This window comes from Sapajus apella, unplaced genomic scaffold (genome assembly GCF_009761245.1).
Source record: "Sapajus apella isolate SASKATOON/1434 unplaced genomic scaffold, GSC_monkey_1.0 scaffold13, whole genome shotgun sequence".
NCBI classification, from domain to species: Eukaryota; Metazoa; Chordata; class Mammalia; order Primates; family Cebidae; genus Sapajus; species Sapajus apella.
This window is the reverse complement of record NW_022436953.1, coordinates 13,394,881-13,407,481: the sequence shown is the minus strand read 5'-3', so window position 1 is coordinate 13,407,481 and position 12,601 is coordinate 13,394,881. Positions and strand designations below refer to the sequence as shown.

Sequence of the window (12,601 nt, the reverse complement as noted above, 5' to 3'; positions counted from 1 at the left end):
CAGTAACTGTATCTGAAATGAAAATTTCATTGGTGTTCCTTATCAGCTATGGATGTTTTATGAATACTTTTAACATTTTGAAGCTCATGTAAAGACTGCAGCACCTATGTTACATTAAACAAATATACGAAGTACTTGTCTGATTTTTTTTATGGAAAATTCTAGGTTCCTAGTTGATTCATCTCTCAAAAAGTATATAATAAGCATCAATCAAGTATAAACTTCTAGAAACAGAAAGATAAAAATAAATGATTCTCACTATCAAGGAGCCAATAGTCTAACAGGCCAGGAGACACAATAAAAAAAAGTGATAATTTCTCATATAAGCTGTCCTAATATAATCAATCTATAAACGTTCATTTATAGAATCAGAAGTTTCCTTTTTCTAAGTGTTCAACAAAATTTTTTTTTTGAGACGGTCTTGCTCTGTTGCCCAGGTTGGCATACAGTGACGCTATCTCAGCTCACTGCAACCTCCGTTTCCCGGGTTCAAGTGATTCGCCTGCATCAACCTCCTGAGTAGCTGGGACTACGGGCGCGTGCCACCACACCCAGCTAATTTTTACATTTTTAGTAGAGACAGGGTTTCACCATATTGGTCAGGCTGGTCTTGCACTCCTCACCTCATGATCCGCCTGCCTCAGCTTCCCAAAGTGCTGGGATTACAGGTGTGAGCCACCGTGCCTGGCCTGTTTAACAAATTTTATAAGACTCATAAGAAATCAAAATAAGTCCCCTAATTCTCACACCTCTTAAGTCAAAACTAATCTTTCCTTTGAGCTACCACAGCTCTTAATTTGTACTTTTTACTGTGGTTATTTAAGCACACAGTGTATCTTCTCCATTGACTAGATATTCCTTGAGAAAAAGGATCTATTTCTGATTTATTGTTGTATCCTCCATAGAGTTTAGTATCAACAAGAATTAAAATATTTATTGAATGAAGAATTTAGAGTCCTGATGCAATAATCTGAAAGTAACATCTTAGTTTCAAGAAACTAACATGGCTTCTGCAATTTCCCAATCTACTCTTAGGAGAATGTATGCAGTGGAAAAATGTGGCTCCAATAGTGATCCCTCTCCCTAAGAAATATATGTTCATTTTACTGTATCATTCTTACCAAGATATTCATTCTTGGTTAAAAAAGAAAGAATAAAGCAACAGGCTGCTAAGTTAACCCTAAAAATGGAATAACAGCAAATAGTTGAGCGAACTATCTAGAAACATCCAAATGCAACTTTCGTAGTATAGGTAGAAAGTCATTAAAAAAAAAAAAAAGATCAGCCATACTTAAAAATCAGTTTGTTAAAACCTGGGAGGGGATCAATTTCTTTATATGCTATAGATTTCTCTAAAGAACATTAACTCAGATGCAGGTTAAAAGAAATAGTCAGAAGAGAAGTCCACCTGTAAAGGCCAAGCAGTTCAACTGAAAACTGGGCTGGCCCCATAGCCACACACCAAGATCTCCAGCACCGAATTAAAACACAAACAAAATTACTATGTCCTCCGTAGGCTATTCTATAGCCTGCAAGTAAGTTTTTAAAGCCAAAATTCTTGGTCACTGAACCAAGATAAATCATTACTAGCCCAGTGCATACCATTTGCCAAAAAGCTGAAATACATGATCATTCATGAAAAATAAAATTAAACATGACCCACTGAAACTCTGAAGTAGAAAAACATGCATTCTATGTCTTCCCCTCAAAGTTTTCCTAACTACATTGAATAAAAATTAATTTAAATTATCTTGGTATGTGTATACTTTAGGCAAACAACAAAATCAAACTGCTTTACCATTACTGGAAACTTTCTCATGAAATAACTGGATGATAGAAATTGAAACAGCTTGAACCCAGGAGACGGAGGTTGTGGTGAGCCGAGATCGTGCCACTGCACTCCAGCCTGGGTAACAAGAGTGAAACTCTGTCTCAAAAAAAAAAAAAGAAATTGAAACAGCACTTATTTCTAAATACCAGAATTAGATTTGGTTCCCAAGCCTAAGAATAAAAAAACTGATGAAAAAAAGAATACCAGACAAAACTCAGTTATTAATAAGACTATTAATATTTTATTAGTATGCTAATTCTAATTTTTTCTAGCTAATATCAAATTCCACATTCCATGTTAGACTACATTAGACTGTTTCTTAAAGATAGCATTATTTTAATTGAAATAAATTTTCTTTTTAAAATCATGAGGGGTTTTTTTGGTAAAAGATGTATAGGATTATTTCTCAGCTCACCTAAAATATACTTAGAAACACCTCTAAGTCACTTGAGCAAGACTCACACACATGAAGAAGAAAGGCTTTACTTGTACTAGGAAAGCCCGCTGAATGCCTGGGTTCTTTGTCATCTTCTGGCTGCCTTACTACCACTGCCCTCACCCAAGCGGTATAGAATGTTTAAAATAACTAGTAGTTATTTTAATATAATTATGCTCCAAATCACCTTATTTTTCTTAATGTGGCACTAGTTTATTCACAGAATAGGTGGCCGTCTTCTAATTATGGCAAGCTTAAACAACACTATTTAAAAATTAAAACTATAGAAATACTTACCTACAAAGATCTAATCACAAAGTTTATTTCCAAAGAAATATGCTTCTCCTTTTACAAAAAATAAAGTCATAAAATCTTCCAGAAGAGGATTTTTATCTGGAAAAGGAATTTCTTCATACAGGGTCATGGCTCCCAAGAGACGCTACAGACAAACTTTAAAATATTTTATTTGAATGCTCTCAAATATAAAAAACTGTCTACCCATTTTTTGGGAGGAGAATCCATGGCCTTCAATAGTTCTTACAGAGGGTCTGTGATTCCAAAAGAATTTTAAAAGTAATCTAGCCTGGGAGTTTTAAGTACTGGTTTTGTTGCTACATGCCTATCAGCTGTGTGGTATCTGTTGTAACTTGTTGCTGATTAAGTAAGAAAATTTGTCAAATAGTTGCTTTTTAAATATATTAAAACAGAGCAGACCCAAGGTTATTGTTACAATAACATAGTTCTAACTTTCCTGCATTTCTTGTATGACAGAGAACCAGAGCAATGGAAATTGCCCATGATTCGAAGCACATCTGCGGAAATGTACTGAATGTGAACATCCTATGTCACACATAATCTAGCGGAAAAGAGTTTGAGAACTGCTGATTTGAACCAACCCTTTCACTTTACAGATGAAGAAACTTAGGCTCAGAGACGTTAAAGATTTGTTTGAAGTCACAAAGGGGTCTAACCTCAAGCAGGGCTTGAAATGGATCCCTACACGGGCATTTTCTTAGTCTGGATTGTTGCTGTGAAAAGGATGATTTTATACCTTAGAATTCAACAAAGTTCCATCCCTGGTGTTCTTCTCTCACTCTGCACATTCACCTTGGACAACCTAATCTGCCTCCAACAACTTCAACTCTCAATTCTCCTGCTATTAATTTGCGGATCTGTTATTTACAGTCCTGTCAAACTTCTAGTTTGTGCTCCAGATCTATACATCCAACTCCCTACTTAAAATCTCCTGCCATGGTCTGCTGTCCAACCATGTCAACCTTCACATGTTGAAAAATCAAACTCTTATCACCCACACATTCTTCCAAAGAGAGACGAGGGAGACAGCATGAGCAAGAGACACAGCATGAGTGAGTGAGAGACAGAGAGGGTGGGGAAAGAGAGAGAGAAAGAGAGAGAGAGAGAGAGAGAGAGAGAGAGGGGGGGGGGGGGGGGGCTCTTTGTTCCAGTTTCCTTTCTCTATGCCAGAAACCTAGGCATTTCTTTAACCTGACCTTCACCACCATCATTCCTTCTATTTTACCATTTTTCCTTTCAGGAAATGTGTCTTCCTCTCTATCCCTGAGTCCGCTGATTTATTTCAGGCACTCATTCTGTCTCTCCTAGAATACTTTAGTAATCTCTTTACCTTGAACCTTGCTTCTCTCAATCCACTCTCAATACTGTTGCCAAAGGAAGATTTTTAAAACACAAATCTGACCACATCACTCCACTTCTTTAAAATCCTTCATTGGCTCCCTATTTCCCACAGAAAAAAGTCCAAATTCTAGAACATAGTATGTAAATGTCTCCATGGTATAATCTTTGCTATAAAACTGCTTTATACTGCAATGGAATAATGAGTACTTAGATATGTAATTAAGTACTAATTATGGATGATAATCATCAAAAATTACTGCATACATATAAATATATTAATTGGCTAAACTAAATTTGTGCTGTGTGTTCCTGCCAATGTCAATCCATTCAATCATGTTTCAGGTAAGCTGGCCTATTAATCACCTTCTAGTCTTGGCAAAGGTTTTACATAATCTCCACTAGATTGATAAGAAAGCCGTTTCACATGTTCCACTAAATATATTCTCACCCAAACCTCATTCAAACTAGCAATGTCTAACATATCTTTATGAGATAAAGTTTGGGAATCTGAAAAAACAAAAACAAAAACAAACCACTTTTCTAAAGATTTACCTAGCAACAGCATGAGTATTTGTAGCAGGTAACGTCTAAGAAAAAGTCACTAACCATCCCATCCTGGTATTCACAAATGTGGGTAGTCCCTTCTCACACTGTATCACAGTTGGTCTGAGAGAGAAATAGCAATAGAACCAGAAGTGGTGGTATGTTCACAAGAATAGATGATTTTTAAATCTGGCTTCCATCTTGGGTCCTCCCCCTCCTCCTACTTGTTCCAAGGGAAGCCTGCAGCCACCTTTTAAGAACACTCAGACTACCCTGTGATGAGGCTCTCCACCATAAGCTCATGAGGAACTACGGCATGCCAACAAGGGGGAACTGAGAGGCAGCTTCTCCAGCCCCAGTCAAGCCTTGAAATGACTGAAGCCCCAGTCAGCAGCTTGACTGCAATGTCATGAAGGATCCTGAGCGAGAACAATCCAGCAAAGCTGCTCTTGGATTCCTGAGCCACAGAAACTGTGAGATAATAAATGTTTGTTGTCTGAAGCTGCTTAGTTTTGGGGTAATTTGTTATGTAGCAACAGACAACTAATACAGTGTTTTATGGTTTTGCTTTTTTCTTTAAACAGGATGCTCACTGTATACTTTCCTACTGGAAATAACTTCAGCCAACAGTTTGTAATAGCTTCACTTTGATATCCATAATTAGCATTAATTTCAAAAGACAATCCTCCTAGATTATGTCCAGGTGGCTGGCGCTCTCTACCACTGCATCATGCCTCAAAGCCAGGGCCACACTCCACCTTCCTCATTAGTCCCTCCACCTAAATTATGGCCCTGAACATTTTTTTTTTCCATATCACTAATTCAATCTCTTCTTCAATCAGTACCTGAGTGCTTAAATTAGGGTAGGAGAACTTTTAAGTCAGAAGGTCTTCAAGGACTGGAGGTGGTGGTAGGGGAGTAAGTGAGTGGGGCAAGCAACAGCATGATTACTCTGGAAGAAGAAGAACTAGGAAGGCTCAAAACCAGAAGCAATGTGCAAGGTGAGGGAGAGGGGCTGGCGAGAGTGGGCATAAATATGATTCATACTCATTGTTACAATTAAAAACTACAGAAACATTTCTGAAGAGTTTTTGAAAAGTTAAAAATCACCACAAATCTGCCAATGCAGAGATAATCAATAGGAAACACTGTGGTAATATCCTCTGAACACACATAAAGGTATCTATTCACATATACATGTACATTCATGTAATTTTTCATATTACACATGTTATAGCCTATCATTTAAGATCTTTCTAAGCAAATAAACATCATTGTTAATGGCTGCATTATATTCTAATGTTGTATAAAATGTGTAGTTCCCAACATTTATTTGACCAGTCTCTTTCAAACATGTCCAGTTTTTTCTAGTCCTTACTAGTTTACAAATATAAATTTCATCCTTATGCGGATAACTTTTCACATTTGCACTCTGTAGTATACAGTACAAGTTCTTTGAAGTAGAATTATCAAGTCAATGAATACAAACATTTTAACATATATATGTATAAGTGTGACTCTTCAGAAACAGTGTGTCAAGACAACATGCTTTTAAAGAGGAGCTAAAAGAGTGCTTTTATAGTAGATAGGCTATCTTTCATATCTGTTTAAAAAGAACAGTTAATAATAAGACAGATTGTAAGTCCTGAATATTCTAATAATACTTAATGATTAAGGACAAACGTTAAACAAATGTTTTAATAAAACAGCATACAAGGCCAGGCACGGTGGCTCACACCTGTAATCCCAGCACTTTGGGAGGCCGAGGCTTGGCGGATCACGAGGTCAAAAGATCGAGACCATCCTGGCCAACAGAGTGAAATCCCATCTCTACTAAAATGCAAAAATTAGCTGGGCATGGTGGCATGCGCCTGTAGTCCCAGCTACTAGGGAGGCTGAGGCAGGAGAATTGCTTGAAGCCGGGAGGCGGAAGTTGCAGTGAGCTGAGATGGCACCACTACACTCCAGCTTGGTGCCTGGCGAAAGAGCAAGACTCTCTCAAAAAAAAAAAAAAAAAAAAAAAAAAAAACACAGCATACAAAATTGTTTTTACGCTGCTGCCCCAGATTTGAGCTCTAGTTCTTAAAACCTACTATGGATTCTTCCAGGGTCTCTCTCCTTCCTTACTGGCTGGCTGCAAAAGATCCAAGATGCAAGGCAGAATTCAAAGGCTCTGGGGCATGGGGGCCACCAGATGAATAAGCCTGGGTCTCGAGACAAACCCTCTTCTACCTTCACTTAGTCTACACTGAACTGCACATAAGTGGAAGATAAGTTGCTGAATTCTGGAGATATTTATTAGCATAGATGACCTACCTTAATATAAGAGGCTATCTCTGGGTGGTGGTTTATTGTTAATTTTTATCTACCAACTTGCTGTATTTTCCAAATATCTTATGTGTTTATTCTGTTTTTACAGTCAGAAACAAACATACATAAAACTAGTGCTGAATGCAGCATATGTTATGATACGGCAGCGTTTTCTTTAAATTTATACAAATTTTAAATCACCAAAATATAATTTTTAAAATAAATATTATATAAAGTTTTTTTCCCCTTCAGAGTCTCACTCTTTCACCCAGGCTGGAGTGCAGTGGCACAATCTCGGCTCACTGCAACCTCTGTTTCCCAGGTTCTAGCAATTCTCCTGTCTCAGCTTACTGAGTAGTTGGGAATACAGGCGCCCACCACCACACCTGGCTATTTTTTCTATTTTTGGTAGAGACAGGGTTTCACCATGTTGGCCAGGCTAGTCTCAAATTCCTAACCTCAAGTGATCTGCCTGCTTTGGCCTCCCAAAGTGCTGGGATTACAGGCATGAGCCACCACGTCCAGCTGATGATAGGCTTTGATGGGGACGGTGGTGGCATAAGAGAGAAAATTCAGAGATTTCTTAGTCAAACAAAACCAGTGAGTCTCAAACTTGGTCTCAAACCAACAGCATCACCTGGAAACTTATTAGAATGCAAATTATTGGGCCTTAGATCAGACTTAATAATCAAAGCGTGGGGTGTGGCCTAGCAGTCTACGGTTTAACAAGCCCTCCAGGTGCTTCCAATGCATGCTAAAGTCTGAGTACTACAGGCTAAAAGGATTCATACCATTACTGGTAGTAGAAAGGAAAGAGTCAAACTACAGGCAGCTAACAAAGCTCTGCAAGAGCTATTTCTGTTTATTCAGCAAGTCGAGCTTGGATTTAGGGCTTTTCATGGCACTTCTGTTGCTGGGCAGTTGCTTCCTGGTGGAGTCGGTTATCACTCTAATCATTAGGCTTCCTCCCCAAGCAATATCCTTCAGAATAAAGGCTGTTCTAGTGAGTTTATTCCCTTTACCTGTAATTTCTTTAAAACATGGAATGCTGATGGGAGGGGTTGAGGATAGAGCAGAGGTGGAAAAGGAATATCAATGAAGGTACAGCAGCAAGGGAGTGCGGAGATGATGAGAGATGGATGAGCTAATTACCTTACAGATCTTGTACCATCTAAGGAAGTCCTAAGGACAAAAAGTTTATATTTCAATATGAAAGAATCCCTCCCTCAGAATTCCACTTTGTGTCTGATGGGCTGGTTATAAATACTACTTAGCATTAAACATTCAACAAATGGTAAGCCAAAGCTAACAAACATGGTCTTCCAAATGCAACTGAAAATAAAGCATGTCTCATGATTTGGTTTGAGGGTTAATGATAAAGAACTATTTTTTCTGGTAAGTTAACATTTATACATTACATGTTCCAAAACCTGAAACATGGCTGGTTAATCTTTTTTGGTTTAATTTATTTAATTTATGCATTGGCTTACATTTAGAAGCTTGTCTATACTTAGTATTTCCTACTACTCACAAAATGACACAACTTTCCAGTTTTACAACCCGGGGATGATTCAGGAATCACATTTAGATATAACATTTTTTAAAAAACATTTTCAGAAGTCATTTTTAAGGAATTCATGGAAAGCAAAAAATGCTTAAAATCCTTTATATTCAGATTAGAGAATATAAATAGTAGACTGGTATACGTAAGTAATTTGCATATCTTTAGAGTATCGTCTAGGTTGAGAGTCTCAAAACCTCATTTAATATAACTGACTACATGGCAGTATCTTGGATTACTGAAATCTTTGGTCTTCAAATGAGAATTATAGACTAGTTTAATTGCTGCTAAACCATTTATCTTATAATTTAAAATAATTATATTTTATTAATGAAAAAATATAATTTAAATTATAAAATAGCTTGCTAAAGAAACTATCTGGGTTATCAAAAATAAGTGTAATTTTTTGAAACAAAAAATTATATTTATAAAATATCACAATGCCCCCACAAGATATATGTCAATATTAATTTAAAGACATACTCCATAAAAATGAACATTTCTATGTAAAATGGCCTTATGAATACTGATTTTTAAAACAAAAGCATTATATCCCCTAGGCTGAGATATTTGTAACTACCAATTGTGATATTTCAAAAATGTAATCAAAAAAATAAACTCTGTTAAGATCTGTTAACTCACCATTTAAGGGCAGTATTTTCCCTAAGAGTGTTCTGAGAAACAGGAGCTCCATAGGATGGAACTAGAGAGACCGATTTCATTAGACAAAATTCTGTGGTCTAGTGACATATCTGAGACGCACTGAGTTTTAACAAAACAAGGCAAACCCTGCATTTAATTGCAGTACTTCTCAGTCTTTGCTACGCTAAGGTACAATATGAACCTTTAAGAGATGGCACAGAAAATAGTTTCCCAAACATATTTGGCACTATTTATCCTGGGAAATCTCTTAGAACTAATGATCCACATTAGTGGGAAATGCAGATGAGTTAATCCTAAACACTGGAGGCAACTAGCTAATTATGGTCCCAGAGACTCAAAATAGAAATTAAAAGCAGCTGAGTAGAGTACAATGAATTTATTGTCCCTATTATTTGCAAGAATGCACAAAGTATTTCCACTATACACATAATATTTGTACTATATACATTTTAATATAGCACTTATGAGAATTTTTAAATTAAAAATTAACTGGTTTTTAAGTAACTATACTTCAAGAACACTACTCCCTCTATGAAATCCCATTCCCCAGAAACAGGCCCATCTGATTAGTACAACTGATCTGCCAGCTGGATGGATCCCAAGTAAACTTCAAACCAGCACTTGGCAAAATATCCCTGTACCCAGCATTTTACATGCAACACAAATTAAAGATGCATTCTGGGACTGCCCTGAGAACCAAACAATTGTATGGCAACATGAACATATTCAGTTTATCGTCTCTATATTAAATTTACTAGATGACCAGTTTAAACAATACTTCAAATGCTGTGCTTGAATTCTGCTTACATCTATTCTGTTATTAGTCTGTTGGCATCTAACACTGGATCGGAAAAGACTGCCGTCTGGTAGTTATAGCAACCCTTCACTAACTTGGTCAGAAGTTGAAGACCATAAGCCTCAAAGAAATGCAAACCAAGTTTATTATTATGAACATATCAAAATCTTCTTTTTGTAAAGCCATTCAACAGGGTTTTTTCACTCAAAGAGAAACACTGTGCTCTCACACATTATATAATCGACCTACAAAAGTCAGGTTTTAAAGGAGTTAAAGGGATGAATGATTAAATTAAATGAGTAATTAGGTCCACATTCCCCTCACCCACAAGGCTGCCACTGTCTCTTTTATAAAGCCTAGGATGAGAGCCAAATTGGCCCTATTTAAATTGACTATTTAATTTAACTCTAACTTCTCTTAATCATAATGTGTGTGTTCTTGGGTACAAATTTTTTCCTCTCGATAAAGTTTCTGGTAGTCAATACTTCAGATGAAGAGTTAAATAATTAACAGTATAAAAACAGTAACAACATGTATACAGTATATGAACACACACAAAGTGTTTTCAAACTTAACATCATCTTATTTAATCAGGAAGGAAAGCCAGAAAAGTATTAATAGAATAGTGATTATCTCAGATTCTATACAATTAGGGTAATGGTAGAACTGAGAAAACTGAATCCACACTACCTAGTTAGAAATTCTCTTTCTAGTATACTATACTTTCTTTCCTGAAATAGTATTTTACAGTTTACATAGCTATTATAAACATGCATATATTTTGCACTTTGCATTTGCCCCAGTATCCCTGCTGCCCACCTCTCTAGTCTGGTTTCCTTCCTTTTTTGTCCTTCCTTTTCCTCTCCTTATCTTTCCAAAGTCACCACCACTTGCTTGAGCCTGAACCAAGGCAGAAGTGGATAAGTGAATGCAGGATCCACCTTTTAACAGCACTCAAGAGTTGCGATCACATCTATTCTAATTCAGAGACTAGCATGCTAACACATGGACTGTTTTCCTGTGCTCTCATTCTTAATGCAACAATGTCAAGGACATGGCCATTAAGAGATGACCTAGGATTATATAAGACTTATCCAGCTCAATATGCTTATTCTATCCCATTATTTTACTTCAACCCTCTTTGTCTATAAAAAGCCCTTTCCTTATATGGCCAGTCCAAGATTTGATAATCGTGGTATTTAGAAAAGGAGACTCTTCTTGTATCTCTTCCTGAAGGCATCTGAAATATTTTTTGTGACTGGTTTTCCAGGTGGAAAAGATGCTCTTTCATAGGCTTCAGATGATCTATACTGTTCAACAGGCTGCCAATAACATTAAATCTCTTGAAGTTGCTTAGAGGGAAAACTTTAAATGTTCTTGCCATAAAAAATAAGTACTGAGGTAATACACATGTCAACTAGATTGATTTATGTATTCTCATAAATCATATTCCAAAACCTTATGTTCCAAATGTACACATTCCAAATCATGTTTCAGACGATACATACATGATTTTCATTGATCAATTTTTTTTTTTTTTTTTTGAGACGGAGTTTCGCTCTTGTTACCCAGGCTGGAGTGCAATGGCGCGATCTCGGCTCACCGCAACCTCCGCCTCCTGGGTTCAGGCAATTCTCCTGCCTCAGCCTCCTGAGTAGCTGGGATTACAGGCACACGCCACCATGCCCAGCTGATTTTTTTTTTATTTTTTATTTTTAGTAGAGACGGGGTTTCACCATGTTGACCAGGATGGTCTCGATCTCTTGACCTCGTCATCCACCCACCTCGGCCTCCCAAAGTGCTGGGATTACAGGCTTGAGCCACCGCGCCCGGCCTCATTGGTCAATTTTTAACAGTTACTTTAAAAAAAAAAAAAAAAAAAAAAAAAAAAAGCTGCTCCCTCCTCAAGATGGCTGCTGAAGACGACTTACTGCTGCCGTGGCTCCCGCAGCTGTTCGAAACCAGCAAATGGATTCTAGACAAAGTAGAAGTAGCAACTGAACCCACTGGTTCCGGGATAGTCCAGGAGAAGGTGTTCAAGGGCCTGGACCTTCTTGAGAAGGCTGCCGAAATGTTAGAGCAGCTCGACTTGTTCAGCTGAAATGAATATATGGAAGAGACTGCTTCCACTGATCTTAAGTATGTGTTGGTGCCAGCGTTTCAAGGAGCCCTCACCATGAAACAAGTCAACCCCAGGAAGCAACTAGATCATTTGCGGTGGGCTCGAGAACACTTTATAAACTACTTAACTCAGTGCCATTGCCGTCATGTGGCAGAGTTTGAGCTGCCCACAGCCAAGGACAACTCAGCTGAAAATCACACAGTTGATTCCTCCAGGGCTTATCCTAGCCTCGTTGCTATGGCATCTCAAAGACAGGCTAAAATAGAGAGATATAAGCAGAAGAAAGAGTTGGGGCATAGGTTGCCTACAATAAAATCTGCTGTGGAAACTGGTCAAGCAGATGATGAGCGAGTTCATGAATATTATCTTCTTCACCTTCAGCAGTGGATTGATATCAGCTTAGAAGCAAAATGGCAGGATCAGATTCACAGATAACCATATTAACCTTAAATGTAAATGGGCTAAATGCCCCAATCAAAAGACACAGACTGGCAAATTGGATAAAAAGTCAAAACCCATGGGTGTGCTGTATCCAGGAAACCCATCTCATATGCAAGGATACAAATAGGCTCAAAATAAAGGGATGGAAGAAGATCTACCAAGCAAATAGAGAGCACAAAAAAGCAGGAGTTGCAATCCTAGTCTCTGATAAAATAGACTTTAAACCCACAAAGATCAAACGA

General features: G+C 37.5%; 1 protein-coding gene and 1 pseudogene across 9 annotated transcripts in view; one reads left to right on the top strand and one right to left on the bottom strand.

The window, feature by feature from the left end:
- Positions 1–12,601, bottom strand: part of ADD3 (adducin 3) — a 144,621-nt gene that overhangs the window by 100,901 nt on the left and 31,119 nt on the right. The window contains exon 2 of one of the 9 annotated variants that reach the window (XM_032281566.1): positions 3,239–3,295. The exons of the other annotated variants lie outside the window; for them this stretch is intronic. The gene's annotated coding sequence lies outside the window, so the exon portion shown is untranslated. The remainder of the gene's footprint in view (positions 1–3,238; positions 3,296–12,601) is intronic. 9 annotated transcript variants of the gene reach the window in all.
- LOC116553912 lies at positions 11,638–12,449 on the top strand (annotated as a pseudogene).